Here is a 16,015-nt window from a genome sequence, read left to right on the forward strand (position 1 = left end):
GATGAAATAAATTGGATAAATCCTTAGCTAGCCTTATCAAATAAAAAATAAAATAGAGCTAGCAATATTGCACAGAGGCATAAGCTCCTGCCTGGAAAGCACAAGGTCCTGAGTTTGATTCCTGGTATTCAGAAAAAATTTAAAAATCCTTAAAACTCAAATTCAAACAATTAGGAATGAAAAGGATAACATCACAATGTATGCTGCAAAATCCAGACTATCATCGTAACTACTTCAAGAAACTTTATTCTAGTAAGAGACAGAAAAAACAGAAGAAATGAACAGATTCTTACATACATATAAATTGCCACTTAAATAAATAAGATATTAACTACTTCAAGAAACTTTATTCTAGTAAGACACATAAGAAACAGAAGAAACGAACAGATTCTTACATACATATAAATTGCCAGTTAAATAAATAAGATATTAACCTTCTAAATGACACAATATCCATCAATAAGATCCAAAATGTAATTAGAAAATTATCAAAAAAAAAAAAAAAAAAAAAAAGAAACCCAGGTCTGAATGGATTTACTTCAGAATTCTGCAAGAAATTTAAAGAAGATCTGATGTTATTACTCCTTAAAATCATTAATGACATTGAAAAGAAAAATATACCCCTAAAGTTTTTTTTGAAGCTAGTACTACCCTGATACCAAATTTATGGAAGAATCTAAGCAAAAAAAGAGAATACAGACCAATCTCCCTAGTAAACATAGAGGCAAAAGTCTTCCATAAGATACTGGGAAACAGAATATAGCAAATCCTCAAGAAGATTACACACATGACTAAGAAGGATTCACCCCAGGGCTTCAAGGATTATTCAGGGTATGTGATTCAATAAATATAATACATCATATCAGCAGAGCCAAACATCAAATTCACATGAGCATTTCAATAGACAACTTAAAACCGTTGACAAAGTCCCACACATATTCACAAGAAAATCCTACAGAAAAAGGGAAAGATGGTCTTTATCTTAATATGACAAAAACCATATAGGACAAAGAAACCTCCAACATCATATTAGATTGTCTAAAACTGAAACCTTTCACTCCAAAATCACAAACAAGACAAAAATCACCACTATCACCATTCCTGTTCAATATAGTTCTGGAAACATCAGCTAGAGCCATCAGACAAAACAAATAAATAAAAGGAATAAATGTAGGAAAATTAGAAATTAAATCATTATTATTTGCAAATCATATCATACCCTACAAAGATCAAGAAAACTCTACCAAAAGATTTCTAAGTTAATAACCAAATTCAGTCATGTAGAGAGATACAAAGTCAACATTCAAATATCCATAGCATTCCTGTAAACTCACTGAGAGATAAAACTCACTGAGAGAAAAATTATGGAAACAACATCTTTAATAATGGCATTTGAAAAAATTGAAATATTTAAGAAATAATCTAACAAAGGAAGTAAAAGATTTGTATACCAAAAACTATAATACTCTGAAGGACATTCAAGAGGATATCAGAAAATGGAAAGTTGCCCTTTGTTTTTGCATAGGAAGAATCAAAGCAGTGGAAATGGCAATATTTTTGAAATTGTTACACAGATTCAATACAATTTCAAGCAAAATACCATAGCATACCTTGTGGAATTAAAGATAACAATTCTAAAATTCATTTGGAACCAGAAGAGAACTAGAATAACACAAGCAATTCTGGGGAATGAAGGCAAGGAAGAAGACATTACTATCCCTGACTTGAAATTAGACAACAGAAATACTGTGTAAAAGCAACATCATGGTACTGTTAAAAAAATACAGACCTGACATTCAATTCAAAAGTTTAGAAAATGCAGAAAGAACTACCAATGCACTCAGACATCTTATCTTTAACAACGTGAACAAACACATTTATGGTAAGAAATACAGCATCGTTATTAAATAGTGCTGGAAAAACTGGCTTTCTACACACCAGAAACTAGAACCAAACTCATGACTCTCACTATGCACTAAACTAAAACCAAAATTGATCAAAACTCTAAATGTTAAAACAGAAACACTAAATCTTCTGAAAGAGAGAATTGGCAGGAATCTCAAAGACAAACTTGTTGGCAAGGACTGAAAGAATAAACCCCTCATTCCATGGGAAATGTTACAAAGCATTAACAATGGGATCTCATCTTACTAAAAGCTTTTGCATAGCAAAAGAGCAAAAAGAAATCCACTGAATGAAGTGAAGCCATCAAGTAGGAAAAAATTCATCCACTTGTTTCTCTGACAAAGGAATAATATCTAGAATCTATGAAGATTTGAAGAAAATAGACCCCCCATATTGACAGACTAAATTCTCAGATGAAGAATTACAAAGAGCAAATAAATATATGAAAAAATGTTTAACATTACTGGTCATTGGAGAGATGCAAAATAAAACACTGACATTCCAGCTCATTGCAGGAACAATGGCTATTATCAAGAGCTCAACCAATAACAATTTCTAGTGAGGCTGTTGGAGAAAAGGAACCCTTCTCCACTGTTGACAGGAGTGTAGACTGGTGCAACGATTGTGGAATTCAGTACAGAAGTTCATCAAAAAGTAATCCCATTTGACACAGCTGTCCCCCTTCTTGAAAATTTCCTGAATGAAGTAAATGCATAATACCACAGGGATATATATGAAGCCATGTTTACAGCAGCACAGTTTGTAATACCTAAGTCGAGTCCAAAATGTGAATGCCCACCAATAAATAAATGGATAAAACAGAAGTGATTTTTTATACAATGGAGGAACTGTCTAGGCTTAAAGAAAGATACCTTGAGACGTTTCAAGTAAAATGGACTCACCTTGAAATATATTCTTAAGGGAAATAAATTGGACACACATGTATAAATATCACATTGTCTGTCTTGCATGAGAAGATAAAAGTGTAAATAAGAACCAAAATATATAATAGCTATTGTGAAATAGGAAGAAAATGTTCAGAAGGAAAAGAGAACTAGGGAGGAAGGAAGGGGAAATAGAGGAAGGGAAATGAGAAAAGAAAGATGAAATGGAAACACAGCTTTGTACATAAGGAAAAGAAGAGAGGTTGAAGTGGGGTGGGACTGGGGAAGAAAAGGAATCACGATATATGATGTACAATGGAAATTCCCGATGATGAATGTGATCATTAAGTATATCTAAATTGTACCAATAAACGATAATAAAAATGGTAGCCTTGAATAATCAACATTCTGTATCAAAAACTCAACAGATGGTCCTTGAAATTTTACTGAGCAAAAGAGAGTTAGATGCAAAGCAAAATTTGATATCAACGTGTGTGGTAGGTGAAAGTCTGATAGCAGAACAGTCCCTGTCTTCCATGTGCAAGCCATCTACAGGAAGTTCTACTGTGGGGTAGAGGTCTTTGCCACCAGTGAGGGGTGAAAAGAATGGAAATAGAAGCACAAACAGAGACGCTTATAATTTCAACATTTTCCCGTATCAAATCAATTACGCATAAAATAAAGTGAAGCATTTTATTTATAGTCTGTCAAAAGGGTTAAAGACTTACCAAAGATTAAAATGCTACTTAGTAAAACTATTACTAGCTATAGGTTCTCATAATTTACAATCCAATTTTACAGAGAATTTTCTACTATGTTTTATTAATATATCAATCAACAAAATATTAAATTCTATTCCCAGATCTATTCATAAGCATTTTCTAATGAAGACAAAGAAGAACAGGTGATAAATTGAATGGCTGTTTTCATTTCTTATTTTTACTACATTTTCTGTATTTCTGTACTGAAATTTTAAAGAAACTCTGCATATAAGTTATTGGTCCTTGTAAATTATATTCCACTTGAATGGGGCATACTGATGTGGTAAAGACATGGGGTATCACTACACAAATATGAAAAAATATTATTGTCCAATTTGTGATAGTGGTTACAAATTATTTATATTAACATGTCAGGTAAATGAATAGTTGGATGTTATATAGCATCATTTTAAACTATAATGATTTTTCCATATTACTGAAAAATTTCTGCAAAGCAGACTTTGGTGTGATTGCTTTCACTTATTTAATGTGTATTAAAATAAAAATTATCATACAGCAGCCTTATTGGGGGTACATAATGGACCTAAGATTTTCTAATATTAATTTAAATCTATTTTTTATTAAAATTGATTTATAGCAACCACTTCTAGTTACTGATTTTGAAAAAACAGAAATATTTGCTAATTAAAACTCCTATCTTTTCCTATATCGACATTTGTACTTCTTCTTCTGAAATGTCAGTACCTGGAGATCCTTTTCAGATATTGTGAGGGTTTTAGCCTTGGCTTCAAAACAATTGTGAGACAAACAAAAGCTTATAGTAACATGATCTGCATTTAGATCAGCTTCACTTTCTGTACCCAGATGAAATGCAATCAGCTCCTATAACCATGCTCTTGATGAAGATTTGCTGTTTGTGATAAAAGTAAATTTTAGGACTCTCCAAGTTTAGATGCTTCACAGAATGAGGGCAGATGCTGTAAACCCAGAAGATGAAATTGGAAAGACATCAATTATGCATGCTGAAATAAGAACATATTTTTAAAAATAAACTAGGTGTTTTGTCACATACCTGTAATACTAGCACTCTGGGAAGCTGAGGCAGAAAGATCCCAAGTTTGAGCCAGCACTGACAATTTGGTGACATAGGGATAAAGGTTAAAAGAGAAATTATTCAAATCAGATGACTAAACATAAATAATTAGTCTGAGAACAGGAATTAGACAAATCAAATTGTTTTTGACAAACTCTCGATATTGCAACAGGTAAAATTACTACAATTACCAGGAGCAAAATATTTCTCTCTGGAAATTACATTTTATAATGCTCTGGCCACTCAGTGGACAGACCTGTTCAAGTGTTGAGAAAACATTCTTATAGACAGTAGAGATCACTTTCCAGTATCGCAAGGAGAATATTGATGTAATTGAATTAATTTTCCTTTGCTTTTGCTTAAAAATACCAAGGATCTCTTAGGATCCTTTCCTACTAATGAGACAGATTATAGTGGGGATTTATTTATTTGTTTTGTTTTGCTTTTTCTGACTTTTCTAAATAAGCTATCTTATGTTTTTTTTGTTTTTGTTTTTGTTTTTGTTTTTCTCCGGTACCGGGAACTGAACTCACGACCTTGCACTTGCCAGGCAGGCGCTTTTGCCGCTGAGCTAAATCCCCAGCACCTATCTTATGTTTTAAGTGAAACTGACTTTTCCAGAAGTTCTTGATGTCACAAACTGACTTTTCTTGTCTAATACATTTTGTGGGAGTTAGATGGAAAATAATTGCTGTTCTGTTTTTCTTTGACATTAAGTAAAGCATTCTAACATTCTCCTTAATCAGGCATTTAAATAATCATTTGGTTATTTTATTTCTACCTTCCTAAAGTTTTTTTCTTTCTTGTCTTCCTCCTCCTCCTCTGCTTCTCTTTCTCCTTCTCCTTCATCTCCTTCTCTTTCTCCATCTTCTTTTTTCTCTTTTCTTCTTCCTCTTTTTCAACCAACATTACTTTCAAGCACTTTTCAGAGCATCCAAAGTTAGCATATTCATGACACAATAGAAATAAAACTTTCAGAAATAATCTCCACCTTTAAAGAATAGCAGCTACTCTTCTTACCATCATCCCTGATTTGAATGTGCCAATAAAATGCTGTTTTTTATTATTAATTTTTGACATGCTCACAGAATAATGAAATGTAATGTTTTGATTTTCAATCTAATATCAGCAGGTCATTCACATACATTTAAAACCTTATCATCCAAGTCTTTGATAATTCTCATTATTGCATACAATTGATCTTATTTGTAATACTATGAGTACTATAGTTTGAATTTGTTTCCGTGTATTGATTTTTGTGAACTTGTTACTCACTGCAAGTGTACTGGTAGGTACAACCTGGTAGGTTATTTGGGTCATAAGTGCACTGCCCTCATGAGTGAATTCCTTATTTAAAATACCCAGCACTGCCGCCTCTTGCCTTCTCACCTGTATTTTCCCTTCTCTCATAGGATGTGTACAATGGGAATTTTTCTGACATATCACAGTCTTTGACCTTCCAGACACTAGAACTATGAGCCTATAAATCTTCTGTTCTTTGTAAATTACCTTATATTGCAGCACTGCAAAAACACAAATGGACTAAGACATCGAATTAAGCAAACCACACAAATAAGGTGGCAAAAGTTTGTGTTTTAAATATTAAAGCTATGGCTATTAGATAATTTTCTGTAAAGATTATCTGTAAGTTTCTTAAAAGGCCATTTCCAGAAACTGTACTTCTAAGTTTGGCTTTCATTTCCAGGAGAGCAAATACATATGCCAATTTCTGTTCATTGATTTTTTTGGTAAGTCTCTTCTTAGCAGACCTAAAAATCTTGTTGAGAGGCAAGATGAACCAAAGACTGATCATTATACCCTGTCTTTTCCTGAAAGTAAACAAAAACTCAGAACCCACTAAAAATTTTACGATGACTATCAAAATAGTGAAGGATAAGTAGTTCATTTTTTAAACTGCATACTCAAATTGCTCTATTTCAACTTTATTTGCAAATATGTAGCAAATTGACATATAATAACAATTATTTGATTTTTATTGCTTTCTGTAATCTTATGTATCTTAACTCTTTATTCTTCAATTTTTAGGCACATAATGCATCCCAGCTGTTATGATTTGGGGGATATTTTGCAAGGGGAACAATATAATCCAGGACATATAGTTTTTAAGGTTATAATAGTCACCCAAAAAGTGATATACAAAAGAGTACAGGAAATCTATCCACCCACTAAGACCAAGGAATCTAGCCGAGGGCCTGGATCCCACAGAAATGTCCTGCATGAGTCCAGCTGAAGATCCAGAGCTCATAACAATGCCTCCCACGAATCCAACCGGAGGCTCAGAGCCCACAGCAATGTGTCATGTAGGCCTGTTTCATCGATATGTGCTGGGAAGGCCCAAAGGTCAGTGGTGGAATCTAGAAAGTCTGTGCTAGCAGGATGAAGGATCTGTGCTAGCAGGCTGAGGGATCTACACTGGAGCCAGGAAGCAATGCTTAAAGTAAGAACCAGAGCTCCCCTGAAAGATAGCACAGCCATCCTCAGCAGCAGGGAGGTACCGAACTCCTCCAATGATCAGGATGGCCAACTTCCCATCAGGGAAGCCAGCGCAGCAAGTTTTCAGGAAGACTGGCAGTGCACCTTCTTCCCCTCTGGAGCCAGGAAGCGATGCTCAGAGCGAGGACCATAGCTCCCCGAAAGTGAACTGAAGCTATTCTGAGTGCCCACCAAATCCTGAGCTCAGAGGAGGATGCAAACAGTCAAGTTCAGCAGGAAAGCCAGCATGACAAGCTCCTCCAAAGGAAGCAACAACTCCTTGCAGCTTCTACCAACTCCTAACAGCCTTTCTCTGCTCCCAACAGCCTCACTACTTCTACAGTTCTGCCTCTGCTGCTGACAACAGTCCCCAAGTGGGCCTCCCCTACCCAGTACCATGCTTACTTACTCAGTTCAGCTGGGTCTTATAAGTTGACCACCAGTTGTCAGTCCACTACACTAGCCTACATTCCACAATTACAGCTAAACAAATATTCTGAAAAGTCATTCATTACTTCTCTCTAAAGTTATTTCTGCTTCACTTCAGTTCAAGTTAGTAAGCTAATGTGTGATGATACAACTCATGAATCTTTTGACCTAGAAATTCAGAATGAGAAGTGTGAATCTTAATTATTTTACTTCTCATGTAATGATCAACTAGTTTAATAATCTTTGTTAGAAGAGACTTCTAAAGTATTTGATTTATTAGTCCTGGACTATATAGCAAGTGGATTTTAAATTATATGTGATTTATTTCTAAATCCAAGAGTTATGTATCACCTAATGAATTGTGAGCATGATTTGTGAGTAATTTGTGAGTATATACACATATACATACAGATATAAGAATCTAAATACTGTGCAATTAGATTATTAAAATGTTGTACAGTATTGAAATCTTTTGACAGAAATTTGTCTTCAAGAATAAGATTATAATTCTTGAGTGGTGGATAGTAAGATTTCTTCTTGAGGATCACCTAGTTCTTCATTGGTAGTTCACACACATATACCTCAACTTATATCTACAATTTATACTGGAATATGAAAAGCAGCAAATAATGTATTCAGTTCATAAAAATTGCACTTCCCACACCAGATAACAATGGCTAAAAAAGGCCTACATTATTTCACAACACTATGCTGGAGACAATTGTGCAGCAAAAATGTGTAATTTTCTTTATGGAATATTAGATATAGTTACACTAGCTTCAGAAGATTAATTAACATTGGTTAAAGGTATATTTTTGTTGTTGCTGTTTAAGATGTCAATACTAGATGAAAATGAAGTTATTATTAAAACAAAATAATTATAATATCTTCTTACATAATTTACCAGTGGGCCCAAATTATTCAGCATGTACTTTATAAAGTTTTGCTTACAATACTGCTTTAACTATAAGAGTATTTGAATGTATTTAAGCCTATCCAAGTGCCATTTAATTTTCATCAGTTTGTGAAAGTTGCTGGCAGAAAATGAAGACAGAAATTTCTTTCATACTTCCACTCTAATTCATATAATTACTGTTGATGATCATGATGACATTTAAAATTGCTAATAATTTTAATTGTTTTCAGTATATACTAATTAAACAAGTATGTGATAATAAAATTCTATCATAGGATCATATATCTGAAAGGATTTTTGTGATAGCAGCTTCCTAGTAAAATTTTTGTAAATTTGCAAAGTATTGTAATGTTCAAACTAAAAGCTAACAGATCTGTATTTTCACAAGTATTAGTGACATGTGTCAGCTTATCAGCTTCCTGCTATGTCCACAACAAAAAAAATATAAAAATGATTAAAATTATGAAAATCAAAGTAAATTTTTAAAAAGAGTAGAATCTTATTTTCAGACATCACATATTTATATGAAAATACCAAGTTTTAAAGGACAATAAAAGAAATCACAATGCACACAGATTAATAGGGAAATATGGTGCATTCAAACAGTAATGATACAGAATAAAAAGCTTCAGGAAAATGCATAATAGCAAGTGGAATAGACAAAGATTTCATAATGGTTATAAAGATAGAGAAGTAAATAAATATATATAAAAAATATATATAAGAGGAAAATATTCTTGTAATAATTTAAAAAACAAAAACTTTTAGACTGACAAAGTATAATAACATCACAACATCAACTAAAGCATTTTTGATGGTCAGTTTTAATTGTCAATTTAACTGCATACAAAGCTATTTACATATATGGTACAAACGTCTTTTTTTGTTGTTGTTTTTTTGTTTTATTTTCCGGTACCAGAAATCGAACTCACGACCTTGCACTTGCCAGGCAGGCGCTGTGCCGCTGAGCTAAAAAAGTGGAATTACAAACGTCTTTTCTTTGTTTGTTTGTTTACATATATGGTAGAGCATTACTTCTAGGTAGGTCTTAGAGTTTGTCTCGAGCATGGAAGATTGCATATGGTGAAATGGGTTGAGTATAGATGATCCACCCTCAATACTGGTGGCACCATCTACTTAAGCTCCATGTCCAGAAGGAACAGAAAACCTGAGAAAGGGTAAATTTTTGCTCTCTCTCTTCAAGAACAAGGATACCCTTTCCATACTTCTTGATGTCACAACCTCAAGTTTTTCTGTTTTGGGATCAAATAATTAAACCAGTGTCCCTTAGGTTTTCAGTTCTTTGACCTCAGACTGAGAGTTCTACCACTGGCTCCCCTGTTTATGGACTGAGACAGGCTTTTTTCTTTCTAAGGAGCTCAAATATAGGATCCAAGGGCATGTATGGAAGCAGAAGAATGAACCAGTAAACTCAAATCTAAGAGGAAAGAGATTATTAAATCTGAAGCACAGGGGAAATATTGAAGTGAACAAAGCCTAAAAGAAATGTGGCATTTTGTCAAGTGGGCCAAAATATATGTTGTGAAAATTTCACAAATAGTGAAAGAGAAATTAGGTGGTAGATGGTAAATTTTCCATTCAGTGTATTTTATCAAAAAGATTGAGAAAAGAATACTTTAAGAGATAAAAGGAACTTCAGTGATAGATGAAAAATGCAGGAATCTTATGATAATAAAAAGTACTTGTAAGTATAAACTCTGCTTAAGTGAATCAAAACAGCTAATATATCTATAGCTTATAACATTTTCTTATTTATTACATTTTTTATATATGCCTTAGAATTTATTAATCATGACATATTAATATATGCATATCTGTTTTATACTCCAAATGTGATTTACAATTGTTTTTTAGTTAATTATTTCCTTGTTTCAGTCACAATCTATTAAATACCAACCATCATAAATGTCAATATGTTTTGGTTGAGATTAATTTTCACAAATCCAGTTGGAGAACCACTATTTTAGATAATTGATAAGGTCCTTTGCCTTTATAATGTTATTATTCCCTAAGGGGACAGGTACTCCTGTAATTTATACTTTTACATTAAGTGACAATTTCCAATAATAATATAACACAATAAATGTGAAGAATAATAACACAAGTATATGAAAAGAGTAATATGTGTAGATCTCTTGAAATCTGAATGATTATCATCCAAGTTAAAAATACAATTAAAATACTCCACTTATTACAGATTAAAACAATTCAGTCAGGTAAGAAGTAACTACTTTTTGTTCTTTTTTTTTTTTTTTTTGGTTTTTCTCTGGTACCAGGAACCGAACTCACGACCTTGCGCTTGCCAGGCAGGCGCTTTTGCCGCTGAGCTAAATCCCCAGCCCCTACTTTTTGTTCTGATAAGCAAAATTACACATTAACTATAGTTTCTTGGGGCTAGGGATTTAGCTCAGCCACGCAGAGCTTGCCTGGCAAGCGCAAAGTCGTGAGTTCAATTCCCGTGACCAGAAAAAAAAACAAAAAAAGCAAAAAAAACTATAGTTTCTAAATTGCATGTAATTTTGGCACTATATCTGAGAAAGCCAAAAGATGTGCATTAATAGGGCGAACAGTTAGTATGTATGGGATACAACATAATATTTTCCCATTATTCTCCACTCATCTTATTTTTGAAAAATGATTCTTCTGTATGTCTAGAGGAAAGCTGATCATACCCTGTATTCTTATATCTGCTCTCAAATACTAATTGTTGTGTGAGTCTTGTGTACTTCTAGTATAAAAGATGAGCTACATGAACTATCAACAGATTTTATTCTACATTGTTGGTTTGAACTTCTTTGTTGATGCCTATATATTCGCAGGTACATCTCTTTCCACTGTGGTTTTCACATCCCCTCAGCATACTGTCTTAGTTTTACAACAATCTGTGTGAGCGCCTTCTCATTTCTAGCTTCCATCTGAAAAATTCTAAAGCCAATCTTAGCATATCCATCTCTTTATGCCTCCAAAGCCAGCACAGCCTGTAAATTCAAACAGCATCCACATCTTTTTGCTTGTCTGTTAGTATTATTTTTGAATCAAGTTCTTGTTATGTAGTCCAGGCTTGCCTTGAGTACACTTGTTTTGCTTACCCACAAGCCTCGTGGTGCTGAAGATCTACTGCATGACCTGGAACATGCTATGGAGTCACTTCTCTTCCACAGAACTGATTCTCTAGCCTGCTATTTATTTATTTATTTATTTATAACATACAAAATAAAATTTCATCTTAATCATTAGGGTAGCATAAACTGTTGTGAAAATAATCTCAAAATTAATGGTTCCATTATAAAAGAGTATTTTGTTTCATATTTTACAAGTCAGTGTAAATTTATGAAGGACAATGTTATAATTTAATTCATGTATGACTAGGGTAGTGATCAAGCCCAAGTACTTTGCATGTTCATCAGTGTATGTGCTATGTGGTGTGTTTGGTGAACATTGTAGGTAACTCTTTCCAAGCAAGTGAACTAAACACCTAGTCTACTTCCTTTGGAGGCTTCAACAACATCTTAGGATGTTGCTTTAGAGAATCTGCTGTGGAGCCTGGTTCATCTACCCAGGGTTCAGCAGATGAAGCATAAAAAGGAATATTTGGAAGTGATATGTTTTTCTTTAAAGTCCTGAAGAATAGAACACTGCAGTTATGTACTTGAACACTGGTCAAGATAATGCAGTTGTGTTCAGATATTTCTTTGTCAGAAATTTGCTTATCTGGACATCTTGAATTATACCTGAAACAAGAAAATGCAGCACATCATTGAGCTTAGAAGAAGAGTAGAAACAACATTATTGTACTACCAGCATATTGGGGATGGCCATTTAATTCAGTGGCAAAGTATATTCCTAGAAGGTGCAAGGCCCTAGGACTAACATCCTGAAAACAAAACAGAAAATTTTGGAAAATTCAGAGCATTTACAAATACTTGGAGTGTAGTCTAACAAACACCAATGATTGTAGTTTAAGATAAAAGAGGAATTTGAAGTCACAAAAACCGTCATTAAATCTCTTAGATGATGAATATACACATTATTAAGAGTTAGTCATTAACTCATCACATTGCATCTCATAAATGTGTACAGATATCACATGTCAAATAATAATAAATTTTTAATATTTGATATTTTGTTAAATTTATATAGTTTAATCTATACTGTTTTTAAAACATTTGTATTCTATTTGTAAAAAAGTTCCTAAATATTACATCTTTTATGTTGTTCTGTTAGAAGCCAAATTCAATAATTTTAGTTGCATTTAGGTAGGGGCATATCACTTGTACATTTTTAAATTTTTAATTGAGACAAAGGACTTCTACACACAGGTCACAATATGACATTTCAATACATGTGTCGTCCTATTTCATAATACTTGAAAATTGGTTTGATAGTGAAGCTTACTTCTGTCAAATTGATTGGTTTGAATGCTGCTAATGAGATTAGTAAAGTGCACTACTGATTGTGTTTGGGTATGTAGTAGAGGTATGACCTTGGGTACTGCTGGATGCTTGCAGCAAAATTTATAGAAAATTAGTAGCAGAGAAGTGGGGACATGGCTCAGATAATTCCTGACCCCAGGGTTCAGAAGCCTTTGAGCTTGTTGGTAAAATTTGGAAAAAAATTGGAGGTGCTAACTGGAAAATCTCTAAACACTATAAGAGATTGTTGAATTCTAGGATGTACATGAGACAGATGGATACTTATATCTTAGTAGGCAGAATCGTTACCTTGTTATTGACTATATTTGGAAATTAAGTTGATATAAGGCGATATGATTGAGTGGCATTTGACAAGTGTAGAATGTGGTAATTAAGCTGAATTACTACAATGTGATTGGCTTGAGACCTGGTGATGAGATTAGTACCACATTCTTCTGGGTGTGTCTGGGTGAATTACAGTGGCAAAACCTTATGTACTATATCTGGTCCACTATTCCATCCTTTTTGGCTCTATCTCCCTACCCTGCTTTCTGCCCATCAAACTAGAGCATCTTTGCACTGAAACCCTCTTGGAGCCAACCAACTATGGATTGAATGCCCTGTATCCATGAGTCAAATTAAATCTCTCCTCATTTCAATTATTCTTTGATTATTATGTCGGTGAGAGAAAAGCTGAGAAATATAATTACTATTCATTCCTGTTACATGAATTATTTCACTGTTTGGAACAGTGAAAATCTTCCCAAGTTATTTTGAAATATATTATTAATTGTTATTGACCATAGTTGTTCCAGTGAGAGAAATAACATTAGAAATTATTTCTCCTCCTGTTTCACTCTTGTACGTATGTACGTATGTATGTATTGATGTATCTATCTATCTGTCCATCGATCATCTATCTATCATCTATTTCTATTTCCCTGTCTTTCCTTATGACATTCTTTCTATCTATCATACTCTGTTGTATGAAGGAAACAACATTCTTGTTAATTTTTATGGGTACCGCATGGAAAGAAGCTGTGAATAATCTTGACGGTGATCAGGGAAATGTGATTTTGGTTTTACAACCATAAGGCTATACATTTTTCCAAAAAGGAGAGCATTATTTTCCAGGGTCTGCCATAACAAACAGCAAAATCTAGATGGTTGGAAAGATAATAGAAGACATCTGCTCGTGGTTGTGGAAGCTAGAAATGTAAAATCTCTACTAGTGAACTAAAATCTATTTTCATCAGGGCTGTAACTCCCCTAGAGACTTTAGAGGTGTTTTTTACCTCTTCCAACTTCCTTGGCCACCACTGTCCTAGGAATGTAGCCCTACTGCTCCTTTACCTAACCCCAGCTTTTTCAAATCTTCATCTGTTCCATCGTTTCATGCACTGCTGCCTGCCTCCCTCTTGATTGCAATCAGAGACTACCAGGATAAATTCAAGATTCTTAAGCACATCTGCAGAGGCTTTGCCATGCAAGATAATATTTGTAGTTACTAGTGACTAGTATTTGGAAGTGTGTGGGTAGGTCATTTTTAACCTACATCAACCAGAGAGCTTGGAGGAAGATTACAGAATTTTGATTTAATAAACGGGTGATATTTGAAGTTTCTGTTTGTGACTCACCAGTAATAGAAGAACTAATATAGAGATGATGAATTTTTTTAAAGTGCTTAAGCACTTTAGAAATTCTTCCGCACCTCTAATACTATCTTTGTATTAACCAGATCAATACAGAGCATCTTCTTGCCACAGTAGCTTCAAAGGTAGTTCATCTTATTTTTATATCATTTCAAAATTGTACCCATCTCTTCGTTACTGCTGACACAAACTTCATTTACAATCTTACCACTTTTACATTTGTTTAATTAACCTCTTAACTATAAAATTAAGTTGTAATTTTACAATGGCTTGAGTCTACTTTTAAAAAGGCTGACAAAAATCAAACATGCAAATTTAAAAATCTAACCAGTTCATCTACATATCAATATTTTATTGCCTCCCTAGAGAATTCATAAAAATAAAATTGTGATATGCACCATTGTATTTTTATTTTTTATTTTAAAGAGGATAAAAACTAATAAAGAGAATAAAAATGATACAGAATTTCAAAGCAAAATGATAGGAAGTTAACAATGGTTATTACATTGCATATTGTTATCCTCAAAGTATTTGTTCACATTACCAGATACAGGCATGCAAAATTTATCAACGAATATCAGCACTAACTGTTCCTTTCAATGAACTAATAGAAATTAGTAATACAATTATCTTAGCTATTAGAAGGGGGAAAAACAATTGTATTTTAAAAAGTCAAACAGATGAAGTTTGTCCCTAATATATAAATATTTTGAATGCTTGAAAATTTGAGACATTATCTTGGTAATAAATAATCTTCCATGGAAAAGTGTGAGAGCCCACTGCATTAGCCTGTGCAAACAATATCCTGTGTCATGATAGCAAATTCTTCCGCCCCTCAATTGTCCCTCCTTGTCACTGCCAGGACCCTCATGCCCAAATCACAAATAATTTCTCTGAAAGTGTTTCTCTGCTGCCTCTAGGATGAGATGGGCATCTCTCTCTTGCTGTCATAATTATTTGATCAGCGTTGCAAACCCTGACTTACGTAGAATCTTTGCTGTTGTTTCATTCTTTATCTGTACTCGCTGTCAGAATACCTGGTATGTCGTTGTTTCTCAATAATGATTATTAAGTGAAATAAATGAGAAATCAAGTAACTCGAGTATGCAGGGTTTGTTTATTTTGTTCTGGCTGAACTTTATGTAATTTAAAAAATTCATAAAGTATCAGTCCTTTCACTTACAAGTATTTCTCAGTAACTTTCCTACTTTATAAGACATAGCATGATGTATTATAAAATTGGACATGCTTCTACAACTCTGACTCAAAAGCTGGTTGGTGTTTCTTTTGGTTATGTAGTCACACAGCAAGCAAAATGTTCTGTGCTTATTGAGGATTAAATAGAAAATTTGACTCCAAAATGCATAATGAATAAAATGGAAGAAAAAGAATTTAATGAGTGCTTTTGGGGAAATTTGTTGTTAGAAATAGCATGAAATGTATAGAGGTAGAAATATAAGCACCATTTGGTATTTCATTGGATTACTT

This window comes from Chinchilla lanigera, unplaced genomic scaffold (genome assembly GCF_000276665.1).
Source record: "Chinchilla lanigera isolate Chin_1 unplaced genomic scaffold, ChiLan1.0 scaffold00003, whole genome shotgun sequence".
Classification (NCBI taxonomy): Eukaryota; Metazoa; Chordata; class Mammalia; order Rodentia; family Chinchillidae; genus Chinchilla; species Chinchilla lanigera.